The sequence below is a fragment of the Condylura cristata genome, unplaced genomic scaffold (assembly GCF_000260355.1).
Source record: "Condylura cristata isolate star-nosed mole 26May11 unplaced genomic scaffold, ConCri1.0 scaffold00014, whole genome shotgun sequence".
Taxonomy (NCBI): domain Eukaryota; kingdom Metazoa; phylum Chordata; class Mammalia; order Eulipotyphla; family Talpidae; genus Condylura; species Condylura cristata.
Genome location: NW_004567115.1, coordinates 44,265,733 through 44,279,924, shown reverse-complemented (window position 1 = coordinate 44,279,924; position 14,192 = coordinate 44,265,733).

Below are 14,192 nucleotides of genomic sequence, written 5' to 3'. Positions count from 1 at the left end.
CCATCCTTCCTTATTAGCACAGTCTACGCTTCTTCGTTTTAATCACCTTTGTTTCTACATTGACTTTCCACAGTATTTAGGCCTATGTCATTGACCTTGACTCTGTGAAGGGACAGATCGTCATCATCTGACCTAAAAGATATCACATCCTACCTCAAACAAGATAAGCCTTTGGGGATCCCCAGCTTCTGCTACAGATTTTCTCCTTTCTTTTCAGCTAATGCATGACCTTAACAAATTAGTACTCTAACTGGGTATTTGCTCAGTCAATTAAAAAGCAGAGTTAATAAGGAAGGCAAATGAGTTAATAAGCACTTTTGTTTTTCTTAACAAGGCATCGAAAAAACGAAATGTTCAACTACAGGCCATTATTACAAACCTTCCTTTATTTGATGACATCTGTGGCTGTGTGCATCTTTCTTGGAGTATAAATTATTCCATTAAATGCTGCCAGACAAAGTAAATGGTGTGTGCTTTAGTAAATACACGATTGAGCAAATGGGGCTTAAAAGCAAAGAGAAGACGCTCAAAGTGTCTGTTCTGACATACAGTGTGTGTGTGTTGGGGTGTCCTGGGCTTCTCACAGAGTAAATTGTAAGATGACTCAACAACAGTACTGCGTGTCTGGGAAGCTGGGTCACGTTTGCTTGTTTTCTAAAGTCAGTCAACAGAGAGTGTACAGTGGGCCAAGGAGTGAAACAGGGGTTGATCTAACGGGCGGCCTTTTATGTCTTCCTGGGCTGCACAGAAAGGAATCCCAACCTCATTACGAGCAATGAATGTTTCCGGTTACTTCGGGTGTGTGGGCAAGAAAGGAGGAGAAGGGAAGCCTGCAGCAGGCTGGGACTGCTCACGAATTACAGTCTTCCGAGATGCTTAAACGAGTCAGGCAATTAAAATCAACACCCGTGGAGACCCAGCAGAAAGCTGGAGAAGAGTCAGGAACAAAACCCAAGCCAACGGCGGAGCTCACCGCCGGGCGTCTGGCGGCTCACCACAGAGCGGGGTGTCTTCTGGACCCGGCAGGCTGCCGGGTGTTCGCAGGTAGGCAATGCATGTGCAGAAATTCACACGGCTTGGAGTTTACCCACCACACACAAAACAGCTCATGCACTTTTATGGGCAGTATGTATGTTGATTCAAAAAAAAAAAAAAGGATGCATAGAGAACGATTGTTTCGGCTGCGTGCCTAGGTGAACTCTGATGGAACTTCGTAAAACACAGAACATTTACTACCGTGATGAATGGCCCTCCGGGGAGTCATTTCCTGCCCTCCCAGCTGGAGGACAGGGCTGCTGGACAGGGCTGGGCAGAAAAGGGATGGAACAATAGGTTCTGTGAGTTCAAGAGGCTGAGGTTGCCCTCCCGAGTGGGTGGTATGGGCATCATTCCTGAGCCACACATAATTCAGAGAGAAGTGATGGATTTTTGTGGAATGTGGAAATAACAAAGGAGGCAAAATGAGAGCAAATTATGAAAGTGCACTTGAATCGCCCAATGTGCTGAGGATTTGTCGTGTCAACAAATTCCACTATTGAAAAGCCACACGCCCGGTGAATTTCCTGATCAAATCCAGGACCCGCGAGCCACACTAAGGAGCTCGGTGACTCCACCTAGCTGGACCGCTGAGTCCAGCAGAAAGCAAGTAGCTATTTGCCCCTTAAAGACTTACTCCTCTATTTGAGTCTTGGCTTATTTGATTTTTTAAAGATTACATTGTAGTTAAAGCCACACATCTGGTTCATGTCAGCTCCTTTCTTGTGAGAACCAGGTGCAGGGTCTGCCTCAGTTTCTCTGCCGTCTCCCAGCTCTGACACCCCAGGTGTAAAGGTAGCTGCTGCTTTAACTTGAACTTCAGACTGTCCTCGTTTTTCTTAATCGTAGCAGACTGGGGCTCCTTTGCCCTGACGGTGAGCAGAAAGTTCTTGATTTCCTCAATTTTGTGAAACTTGGCAAGGCAGTGCACAGGTAGAGACCAAGAACCATGTCGCCAGGAGATGCCCTTCTTCACTCTTCCACAGGAGTCGCAGGTTTTGCTCTGCTTTGTAATTCATTCTTCACAGCGCGAGAGAAAACCGACCCTGGCTGGAGGTAAGAAGGACTCTCTCCACCCACCTGGCTTTTTTCTTTATTTCGCCTCTCCTCAGCTAGATGAGCCCTGCGCATCAGGCACACTTGTGCCACTTCCTTCCAGAACTCGGGGCCTGGTGGCTCGACCTCAGTATTCCACCATGGTGACAACTGGACGGCACTGCCCTGATCATCGGGTTCTCTGAGGGGCGCAGAATCCAGCATCTACGCAGCCGCCCCTGGAGCGCGTGCGCAAACCGAGACGTGTCAGGGCGCAAACGACGTGCCCAGAGCAGCCCACTTCTGAGAGAGCAAGACCGACTTTGACACGGGTGGATGAATCCTCTCACCCTCCCCCTTGCCCCACACCTCTGATTCAAATCCCGGTTCCTGCATGCATAATAAATGTCTTATCTCTTCCAGCCAGTCTTTCCCTCCATGCCTTCCCAGAATGGGAACTGTCACCATTCTATATACCTCTCTCAGACTTTTCATGAAAAATTAAGACAAAAAATACTGAATTCTGGCCCTCCCTGGTGGTGCAGCGGGTTAAAGCACAGCACTGAGAGGCTAAAGCCACTTCTGCATGAGTTCGATTCCCGCCTGCCCCGGAGGTGACCACATGGCGTGGCAGACCTCTCCTGGCCCGCCCGCTGCTCCCCTCAGCAGTGTACTTCGTTGATCTGCCTGTTCTGCTCCCCACTCTGTCTCTGGTGAAGCCACTCGCTGCCCCTGAGCCTCTGGCCTGTACCCCAGTTCTGTATGTACAAATAAATAAATCTTTAAAAAAAAATACTGAATTCTGAATCTAAGGTGTAAAAATTATTAGAAAGGTTTTCATTCATGTACATGATATGTATGATAACATAGTATAATAATGGATCTTAAAGCCGCTAGTCATCAGAATCCCATCTCATCAGAGTTTCCAAAAAATACTAGTTCCTCAATCCCCACCAGGTCCAATACCACAATCTGCAACTTTAATCCCCCAGCTGACTCTAGTGGCCAGTCATTTTTGAGAACCAGCACATCACTTTAGGCATTTTTTAAAATCAAATATTTTAAACAAATCTTTGGAGAGTCTAAGTTGAGAACACATTGCTGACACCTCATCCCTAAGCTCCACAACCTTTCAGTTTACACTGTCTCCTTCCACTGACTTCAAGTGGTAAGTGAGAGTCGTGTCAAATTTTGAAAAGCTCAAAATAAAACTCCTTTCAGTTCACTTAAACGACTAAAGTTTGAGAAGCACTGATCAAGGTTCAAGCCAAGTATTGAGGACTTTTCCTGCTCTTCCTGTCTCCTCAGCTGCTCCTGCAGAGAAGACTTACGGTATATTTTCTCCCACCCAAGTCCAGTCAGGAAAATAAGCCTTTGAGCAGACGGAATCTAATGGGGAGATTTGAAAAGGAACACAAAGATGGAGACAACTTGGAAGCAACTTCCAGTCTGAGGAAGAGGTTTGAGCCCAAGAACTAACTGGGCCCTGGACGCTGAGTGAGGCATCGCAGGTACTTTGGGAGCTGGGAGGAGGGGCCCTGGGGCTAGGGCTGTGAGGGGCACTCCCAACACCACTGCCAACCAGACAGTGTGATGAGGTTCTGGCACGTGGAAAGGAGCTGCAAACATCTGCTCACATTGCTGCCTAGGGAGAGGCCATGGCAGGTGACACATAGAAGTAGCAAATAAGAAGGAAGAAGGAAAATTCCCCTTCCTGATTAGATTTATTTGTCTATCCCATATTTTATCCTAAAAACAGGTACCAGAATACTTCTGATTGTGGATGAAAGGAACTTTCACTCTTGGGTATACTTCCTTGTGGTGTGCTACCTAGTCATAATGAGGTAAATTTGAAAGCCCAACTCTTAAGTTCCAAGAAACTTTTCTGTCATGTTTATTTGGAAGCTGAGACAGAAATCTCTGGTAATTTTGCCTCCAACACTCACCTATCAAAGGACAGAAGTTCCTAAGGCAGAGAAAGAGAAACCAAGCACAGTTAAATAAGTAGTGCCAAGGAGAGAAATCGCCACAGGCACCCTCACAGTCTCTTTCTGAAATTCGACTTCTTTCACTGTATTTAGTTTTACTTCATAGTCAAAATATTTGAGTTTCTGTATATTGTCCAAGCCAGCTTCAAACAGCTCCTCTGAAGGAGACCTTTAAATGGCTGCTTCCGGCCCTCCCTGGTGGCACAGTGGGTTGAAGCACAGCTCTAAGAAGCTAAAAGCCACTTAATTATGAGTTCTATTCCTGCCTGCTCTGGAGGTGACCCACGTGGCGCAGTAGACCTCTCCTGTCTCACCTACTGCTCCCCTCAGCAGTGTACTGTGTCAGTTGGCCTGTTCTGCTCCCCACTCTGTCTCTGGTGAATCTTCTCACCACCCCTGAAACTGGCCTGTACCCCAGTTCTTTGTGCATAAATAACTACATCTTTTTAAAAAAAGATGTAGTCTTCTCTTTATTCTCGTTCTTTCCACCCTTTTACAATCAGTCTTTTTTCCAAACGTGACTAGAATACAGGTCTTTCCCCTCAATCATTCTTTTTCTTCATGGTTTTATTTTAAAGATCTGTTTGCAGGTATTTAAAGATAGCTATATAAGGGTATTTGAGGATTTGAGGATTTTCATACTACCATACTTACGACTTTTTAATTGTAAAATAGGAATAAACAAAAACCCAAGGAAACAACTAGAAAAATATAGAATGTCTTATCAAGGAGCACTAATTAGAGCAGTTATAAACTATACACACACAGAGTTGCTCAACCATCATTCTGGAGTGTTTTTTGACTGGGACATAATGTTGCTTGCTTTTTCAGCAGGTATTCTTCTTCCCACTTTGTCAATGAGAGCGATGAGGTCTAAAGAGATTACTCTTCTCAGCAAACAGAGACATACAGATGTCAACTCTCCTTTGCTCAATGGCCCACAACTGAAGGTTGTGGGACACCTGGGACCGGGACCGGGACAGGGACCGTATTCCACTTGCTCAGGAATCCTGCCTGTGCAGGAAGGAGTGGTCTGAATTTAACCCCACATGCCATCTTGCTCATTAGCAGAACTCTGACCCTGAGTCATTTCACAAGTAAAACTTCTTAAGGTGAATGAACCCCTTGGTAGGACACGAAATGACTCTGAGTAAATATTTCAGTAGGGTTTGCCTTTTCTCCTTAACAATTTTAAATATACTTATTGAATAAGCCTCCTTCTGAGTTTCTTAGGGCCTAATTATGTTGGCTGTTCTAGCTGACGATTCAGGATTACTCATGCTTTTGTAATTTAAAATTGTGAGACCATGTTTCTTGGGACTTTCTAGAAATCCTATATATCAGGGTTGAAAATACAACTTTTGCAGAGAAGCTTTGAATTAGTCCTTCTCAGGCTGCCACTGTTGCTTTCCATCAAGACTGCGTCTTGTAGTACTGGAGTGGAGATTCCAGGCCTTGCAGATGGTGTATGCTCAAACCCTACACTTGAATGAGGGCAGCCTGATGCTCACAGCACTTTACAGAGTCTCTGAGTTTCCTTTCTGCAGCAGGTCAGGGTAACAAGAGTTTACTTCAAGCTTCCCTTTGGGGAGTATAAACATTGCTCATTCTCCCCTTTCCAGATGCACAGTCATACAAGAGATCTGTTTTTGAGGGCCTCAGGTCCAAATTTATGCCCTTCATGAGCCCAAAAAGTTCACCTTTTTTACTTAATAGGCATCAAAACTCATACGCATTCTTAGGCAGCCTGGCAAAACAAATCAGTTCAAAAGTCAAAAAGATCAGTTTCAAGTATTTCCCTTACTTACCTATTAGCACTTGAAAGCATACTTGTTATATTTTCATTCAGTGTGTCTGGAGGATTTATAGTGAGAGAGCTTTCAGATTCTATAGTCAGTGATATTGCTACAAATAAAAATCCTGGACATTATTTTTCACATATTTATATTTTGAATAGTTCTCTTTTTGTATGGAGATGCTTCAGATTGATAGTTCTGAAGGTGAGCTTATCTGATAACCACTTTTGATCTTTATACTTACACTGAGAATATCTTCATAAGCAAATGAAATGATCAGCACAATTATCTGGCAGCCTCAGTCAACAGGAACAATAAAAATACAGGTTACAGCTCCCCCTTCTGCTAACCCCTCACATAATACAAAAGTTTTCAGTAGTCTCCAAAACAAAACAGTGTGAATTCTTCCTTATGAGAAAGATACTTTAAAATTATCTTTGAAGGAACTGAAAAAAAAATCTTGGAACAGGGTTGCTGTATGTTGAAGGTCAGAGAGTAGCTCTTAGCCTTGCCTATCTTAGGTAGTTAGGCTGTGCATTTTTATCGGTGTACCATGTTTGATTTGTCCCTGATATCTTTGGAGTTTTTCTGGGATAGAGCAGTAATGCAGCATCACCTTATTAAAATACATTTTAAGCCTTTAAAAAAATCATCAAATCAATATAGGTTCTTCTTGGGGAAATCAGGATTTAGCCTTAAATCTTATAAAACTTCATTTTCGGAGTCCTCCCTGGTGGCACAATGGGTTAAGGTGCAGTGCTGCAAAGCTGGCTGCAGGCTGCAGCTGCTTCAGTGTGAGTTCAATCCCCAGGCAGGGAGCTGACCCACATGGCGCGGCAGACCTCTCCTGACCCGCCCGCTGCTCCCCTCAGCAGTGTACTTTGTCAGTCTGCCTGTTCTGCTCCCCACTCTGTCGCTGGTGAATCCCCTTACCTCCCCTGCATTTCTGGCCTGTACCCCAATTCTGTATGCATAAATAAATCTTAAAAAAAAAGGAATAATAAAAAATAATAAATCTTTTTTAAAAAGGAAGATACAAGATGCCTTTTGAAAAAAAAGTCATTTTTACTTGACTTGAATGGAATACTTACATGGGAAAATTATTAACCCACTCTTTTGTAACACCAAAATCAATTATCAAGTTAACCAATTTAATCAAATTCAATCATCCATGTTAATATAAACATATTATTTCACTGAATTGAATAACCAGAAAAATAATTTAGGAATAAATAAGAGCGATCTTGGAAAATTGGGTAGGCAGTGTAATCTCATATACTAAAAAGGATATTTATAAGTCCTTATTTCTGAAAACTATTAATAATGCAATTTCTATCATAATTTTACAGATTTTCTAGGGATGGTATTACTTAGCCTCTCTTGGGCATCTATCTTACTGATTACCAATACAGAGAGTATTTGGAGCTAGCCTAACTTCTTCCTTCTGCAAATCAAACATATTTCCTCTTGTTCTATTCTTAATGGAGACCAGATTCTTACATAATAACCCTTCATCTTCCTGAAGCGCCCTCTCTCTGCTTGCATTCCATTGCACTGTCTTAGTTACCCAGCCCTTGAAGGATATCCTGGAGCGAAAAGTTCAAGATCAAACCTGCAGGGAAAAGTTCAAGATCAAACGAAATATCCCTCTTCGTAAGGAACAAACTTGATTTTCTCCTTTCTAGTTTTATTAACAGTGATGATTTCTCTTCAAATAACACACTGAAGCCAAAGGTGCCACAAAACGTACCACTTATAACTCCCACAGTCTTGAATATATTCCTCTACTAAACATTTTTTTGAATAGTGCTTTTGCAGAATAATTATGGTTTGAGTTTTCTATCATCAAAACCAAGTGGTTCTTTTGTTTTTTTAAAAAGATTTATTTATTTATACATACAAAACTGGGTTATAGGCCATAAGTGCAGGGTGGGTGAGAGGCTTCTCCAGAGACAGAGTGGGGAGCAGAACAGGCAGACTGACGAAGCACACTGCTGAGGGGAGCAGCAGACCAGACAGAAGTCTACCATGCCATGTGGGTCACATGACCTCCCTGGCCAGGCATTGGACTCGTGCTTAAGTGGCTGTGGCTAGCTTTGCAGTGCTGGACTTTAACCTGCTGGGTCACCAGGGAGAGCCCAAGTGGCTAATTCTGTTGTGACCCTTTTTGCTCTAAAACACAATGATTCCATTTCTGGCACAAATTATATTGTTCAAGAGTAAACAGATTCTATCTTTGTGTCCAAGTAAAGTAAAATGCAGTATTAATTCAAAATCAATCGGTCTGGATAATTAAATTCTTTTTTTTAAAGATGTGTTTATGTATGCATAGAAGGGCCGGGGTACAGGCCAGAGATGTGGGGGTGAGAGGGTTCACCAGAGACAGAATGGGGTGAAGAACAGGTGGACTGACTGAAATTCACCACTGAGGGGAGACTGGAGAGCCACAGGAGAGATGTGCCACACCGTGTGGAATTCGGGCTGCAGCAGCTGCGGAAAGCCTCATAGTGCTGCGCTTCAATCCGCTGCACCACCAGGGAGGGCCCTGGATAATTAAACTCTTATTACCTCTGTTCATCACTTATGCTGAATTCCCGATCTCCCCGCCAACCCCACACTCCAAACATATACATCAGCATACCTTGAAATCTTTTATGTTTAATCATCGTTTCTTATGTCTAGTATTTTCTGGGCGTTTATATATTTTCCCCATGTAGACCCTCTGTATTCAGAAGATCACTCCCAAGGAACAGAAGACAAAACCATTCACAACTATAATAGCTGCTCCTCACTGAGTACTTCTTACAACCTAGGATTTAGGTGCTTTAGATAAGATCCCATGTTTAATTCTTTTAACAACCGACTATGAGTTGAACCGTGCTCCCCCAACAGTGATTTGCTGGAGTCCTAACTCCCAGGACCTTAGTGGGTGACTTAATTTGGAGAGTGGCTGTGTAGAGGTAACTAGGAGAAAGTAAGTTCATGAGTGTGGGTTCTAGTCCAGTGGACTGGTGGCCTCTACACTTGATCTTAGTCAAAAGGTCTGTGTGAGGAAATTTAGAGATAAAGACACGTGTGGGGGAGAAAGCTCTATGAACACAAGCCAGGAAGGGTGCCCTCCCTCACCGTCTCCAGAAAGAACCATGCCTGACAACACCTGAGAGTTCAAACCTCTGGCCTCCACAACTGTGAGGCACCCCATTTCTGTTGTTTAAACCATCCAGTTTGCGGGGACCTCGTTACCCAGAAAACAAATGCACAATCCTCCAAAATGAACCTTCTTCTCTTTTTGCTTGCTTAAACATTTATTTACGCACATAGATCTGGGGTATAGAGAGAGGTGCAAGGGCGGTGAGAGGCTTCACCACAGACAGAGTGGGGAGCAGAACAGGCCAACTGACTGAGTATACTGCTGAGGGGAGCAGGCGGGTCAGAAGAGATATGCCGTGCCATGTGGGTCAGCAACCTGACTGGTGATCGAACTCCCAGCTGCAGTGGCTCTGGAGAGCTTCACAGGGCTGTTTTAACCAGCTGCACTACAGGGAGGGCCCCTTCTTCTCTTCTTATAAACAAGGAGATATGTACATAAGGCACAGCTCTTCCCAGTCACAGGGCAGGCTGGGCTCCTCCCCCTCTGTCTTGCTGCATCCAAGTCTTAAGCTGTGCTTCTTATTTCAGGTATTACTAAGAAAGCCCACACATACTTGCAGCATTCACCTAGAATGCCCAAGCGAGGCATTTTTAGATTGTTTATTTGGAACAGACACCTTGGAAGACCACCTCCTTGTTTTGGGTGAGTTATCCAAGAAGCCTAAGAGGGAGGCAGAATTATGGGCTGGGCTGGGGAAGGGCAAAGGACAGCGGTTACCTGCCCTAGACGTCAGTGGGGAGTTAGAAAGGTGAGACTTGACCCAAGTGGGAGGACCTCAGGGAGCTGGGAAAGTTCTGGAGTCTACTGATTGAGACTGGACTCGGGGAATGGAAGGGAATCTTTGAGTAATTTTCCAGGGGAGGATTCTCTGGTTGGGGAAACAGCTCATGTCGGGCGGAAGGCAGTGAGATACTCAAGAGCAGCTGGTTAAAACAGACAAGGAGTGGCCCTCCCTGGTGGCTCAGCGGGTTAAAGCACAGCACTGAGAAGCTTAAGCCACTTCCGCATGAGTTCGATCCCCACCTGCCCCGGAGGTGACCACATGGTGAGGCAGACCTCTCCTGACCTGCCCGCTGCTCCCCTCAGCTGTGTATTTCATCAGTCAGCCTGTTCTGCTCCCCACTCTGTCTCTGGTGAATCCTCTCACCCTCCGCATCTCTGGCCTACACCCCAGTTCTGTATGAATAAATAAATAAATCTTAAAAAAAAAAAAAACAGACAAGGAGTGGGGTGGGTTATTTGCTAGCTCTGGCGAAACTGCCCAGGGGAACTGATAGCTAGGAGCCCAGCATCCCCATGGCAGGGCTTGCTACAGAAGTGGTATTGATAGTGAAGCCTGAGGAAGCATTCCTGTTCCACCTGGAAAGTTCCTAGGTTATCTACTCTATAGTAAGTGCTCAGTAAATATTTTTGAAAGGATTTATTTTATTTATTTATGCATACAAGGACTGGAGGCCAGAGTTTCAGGGGATAAGAGGATTCACCAGAGATAGAGCGGAGCGCAGAACAGGATGCATCTACTGAAAGATACCGCTGAGCGGCACAGCAGGAGAGACAGGAGAGATCTGCCGCTCCATATGGGTCAGCTTGCTGTCAGAGGATCAAACTCAGGCCACAGCAGCACCAGGGAGGCCCCCACACAATAAATATTGCCAATTATTCTTGTTGCAGCAATTAGTGAACGCCTTTTAAGTCCCTGGAGAATACACAGTGGTGAGGGAGGAGAGTGTAGCGGTCAGAAAGGAGAATAAATAAGGCTAATAGTATGATTCCAGGAGTGAATTAGTACCAGCAAGGCTTATAGAAGAGAAAAGACTGGGGAGGTAAACTGGCTTAAGAAATGAAGTTTCCTAATCCAGCCCTCTTGAGACACTGGGCCTTAAGCCAAAGGAGTGAAAGGATCCAGCACTGTGTTGGCACCAAGGTCTCCAGGCCTGCAAATACAGTAGCCCATCACATTTTCCCCTGAGGGGAAGTAGGGAGAAGTCCAGTAGATGGCTGGGAGACCTAGAAATAGATGTCTTTTACATTAAATAGAGTGAAATGGGATTACTGCACTGGAAAATTGCTACAAGGCCAGCTACCAATTAAAACAACCAGAAAATTCCTTGCTGCTGAATAAAACTCAAGAAAAGTATACAGGGACCTTTTGAACAACTCTGCTCTCTGAGTTGAAGGCTAAATCCACCCAATTAATAATAAAAAATCTTTTAGACAGTGAAGAAAAAAATTCATTAGACCAAATTAAAAGTCAAAATGGTGGTCATGAAATCAGCGACCTGCTGACCACGCTGCTTCTTTTTATTCTTTCACAATATAATTAGACTTCTGGATTTGCTGGATCTTAACATTTTCAGATGATGTTACAGAGCCATGAAAGTATTTCCTCAGCAGCAAATTCTTGTCAGCTAAGAGGTCGTAAAGTCTATATGTAATTTTATTTTTTTATGGTGACTGGTGTAGGAACTTGGAAAGTTGGCAGAAATAGATGACGATTGACAATTCCTACGTAGCATCTTGTCTGCTCGGTTTGTGAACTCACTCAATTCGATGAGCTCCACAGATTCCTGAGGTGCTGTGTGGACAGAAAGTGGCTTTGCACGGTGGTGATTAGGGAGGTTAACCCGCATCAACTGCTCTCAGCGCAATGCTTTGTGGCAGTCAGATGCATCCTGACCTGACCGCATCACGTCTGTATTATTTGCTTTAAGCTACTGTGGGTTAATGGAATAAACAGCTACTAATATGTATTTATTTTATTTTATTATTATAGTTTATTTTTACATCATTTTGTGCCTTTTTCCATCTCAGTTGTAATCCCCATGGGCTTCCCACCACCAATTCACCCGTGTGCTCTCACCACAAGCCCATTGACTTCCTTCCTTCCCCCATTTTGATTCCCCACTCCACCCCATAAAATGTCTCTGGTATATAGTTGTTCATAATACTTTTACTTTTACATATTTTTATTTTTATTTTTACATATTTTTGTGCATTTTTCCATCTCAGTTGTAATCCCTTTGGGCTTCCCATCACCAAATCACCCCTGTGCCATCACCACAGTGCAGTGCATTTCCCTCCCCCCACTGTTTCTGATCCCATTCCCCACTCCACTCCCACAAAATGTCTCTGGTATATGGCTGTTCATCACTATCATTATTTTCTCGCCTGTTCCGTTATATTCTTGCTCTGAGTGAAACCATCCGGTATTTTTCCTTTTCTTTCTGGCTTATTTCACTAAGCATGGTCTTTTTCAGTTCCATCCATGTTGCTGCAAAAGACATGTGTTTCTTTTTTTTTTGGTTGCTGAGTAATATTCCATTGTGTATATGTACCACATCTTTTTTAATCCAGTCATCCATTTTTGGGTAATATATACTTTTTAAAAAGATTTGTTTATTTATATATACAAGAACTGGGGTGCAGGTCAGAGGTGTGGGGGGAGGGGTGAGAAGATTCACCAAAGACAGAGTGAGGAGCAGAACAGGCAGATCTACTGAAATACACTGCTGAGGGGAGCCGTGGACAAGACAGGAGAGGTCTGCTGTGCCATCTGGGTCCCTGGCCAGGAATCAAACTTGTGCTACAGTGGCTACTGACAGCTTCATAGTACGGTGCTTCAACCCCCTATGCCACTAGGGAGGCCAAATAATATGTTTTCTTTGTCACCTTTTAATTACAAATTGACACAAAATAGAGATATAAAATTTGTTTGTAATAGAGTGAACTGCTGCTATGTAAACACTTTACATCACTCTTTTGCATTTTTTAGAAGATATGATTTTAATTTTGTTTAGAAATGACATTAAACCAAATAGCTAAATGCTGAAAGTATGTGAGACTGCAGAACACAGCTTGAGTCACTGATGCTGTCCTTGGGTTCTAAGTATTTTGCAACTGGCCCAAAATTTTCCTTAAGAGCCTCCTCCCCCCATGAGGAAAATGCACTGGACTATGGTGATGGCACATGGGTGATTTGGTGATGGGAAGCCCAAGGGGAGTACAACTGAGATGAGAAAAGGCACAAAATGATGTAAAAAATAAACTATTATATTAAAAAAAAAAAGGGGGCCTCCCCCAGTACAAACTAATCTTGAGTTATTTCCATCAGAGGGATAGAAAATACTGTAAGGACAATGTTATCAAAGGAGAAATAAAGAGAATTACAACTATGTATTTTACTCACATTAAAGGAAAAAAATCTTAGGTTTTCCTGTGACTAATTTAAACTAAATATCAAATTTAGAATAATTTCACCAGATTGCCTATAATTTAACTTTTCAGGCCCAAAAAATTCTTCATTAACTGTACAAATTAATATGCTGCACTGGAGAAGTCTGGTTAAAATGCTGAAAAAGGTAAGCACTTCTCTTCCAGGGAACACTTTCTTTTAAATTTAAAAGTATTTATGGGTCTAGTTAGGTTACTGACCTTTAGGAGAACAATGATGGCCTGGACATCTAAACCATGCTGGAATTTAGGTTGGCAAATCTTGGATAAGTCTTCTCTCTACATTAAAAACATCTTCAGGGCCCTCCCTGGTGTCGCAATGGGTCAGGACGCAGCACTGCAAGCTAGGCACAGCCACCTCAGTGCGAGTTCAATCCCCGGCCCTGGAGGTGACCCACATGGCACAGCAGACCTCTCCTGACCTGCCCACTCACTGCTCCCCTCAGCAGTTTACTTCATGGATCTGCCTGTTCTGCTCCCCACTCTGTCCCTAGTGAAGCCTCTCACCACCCCTGCACCTCTGGCTTGTACTCCAGTTCTGTATGAATAAATAAATAAATCTTTAAAAAAAATTCTTCAAAGTGTGTTTACTAGAAACAATGTTGGTGATTAAACCAACTCTGTAACTATCAAGTGTGTTATTAAAAATATTTGAAGTCAGTAAAATCACATTTTTAAAGTGCATGGTTAATATTTTAATGATTCAGAATTTTTTCTTTCCAACCAGTCCGATGTCACCGGATCCATGACAGTTTCTCCCGTATGTGTGTGTGTGTGTGTGTGTGTGTGTGAGAGAGAGAGAGAGAGTGAGTGAAATAAGCAAGAAGCACTCAGATCTTGAAGGGGTCTGAATGGAGGTAACAGGTGACTCTCTGAGCCGACTCATAAAACAGAGTGAAGACTAACCTTACGCAGGTAATCTGGACTTTCTATTGCTATAATCTCTGAGTAGCATTT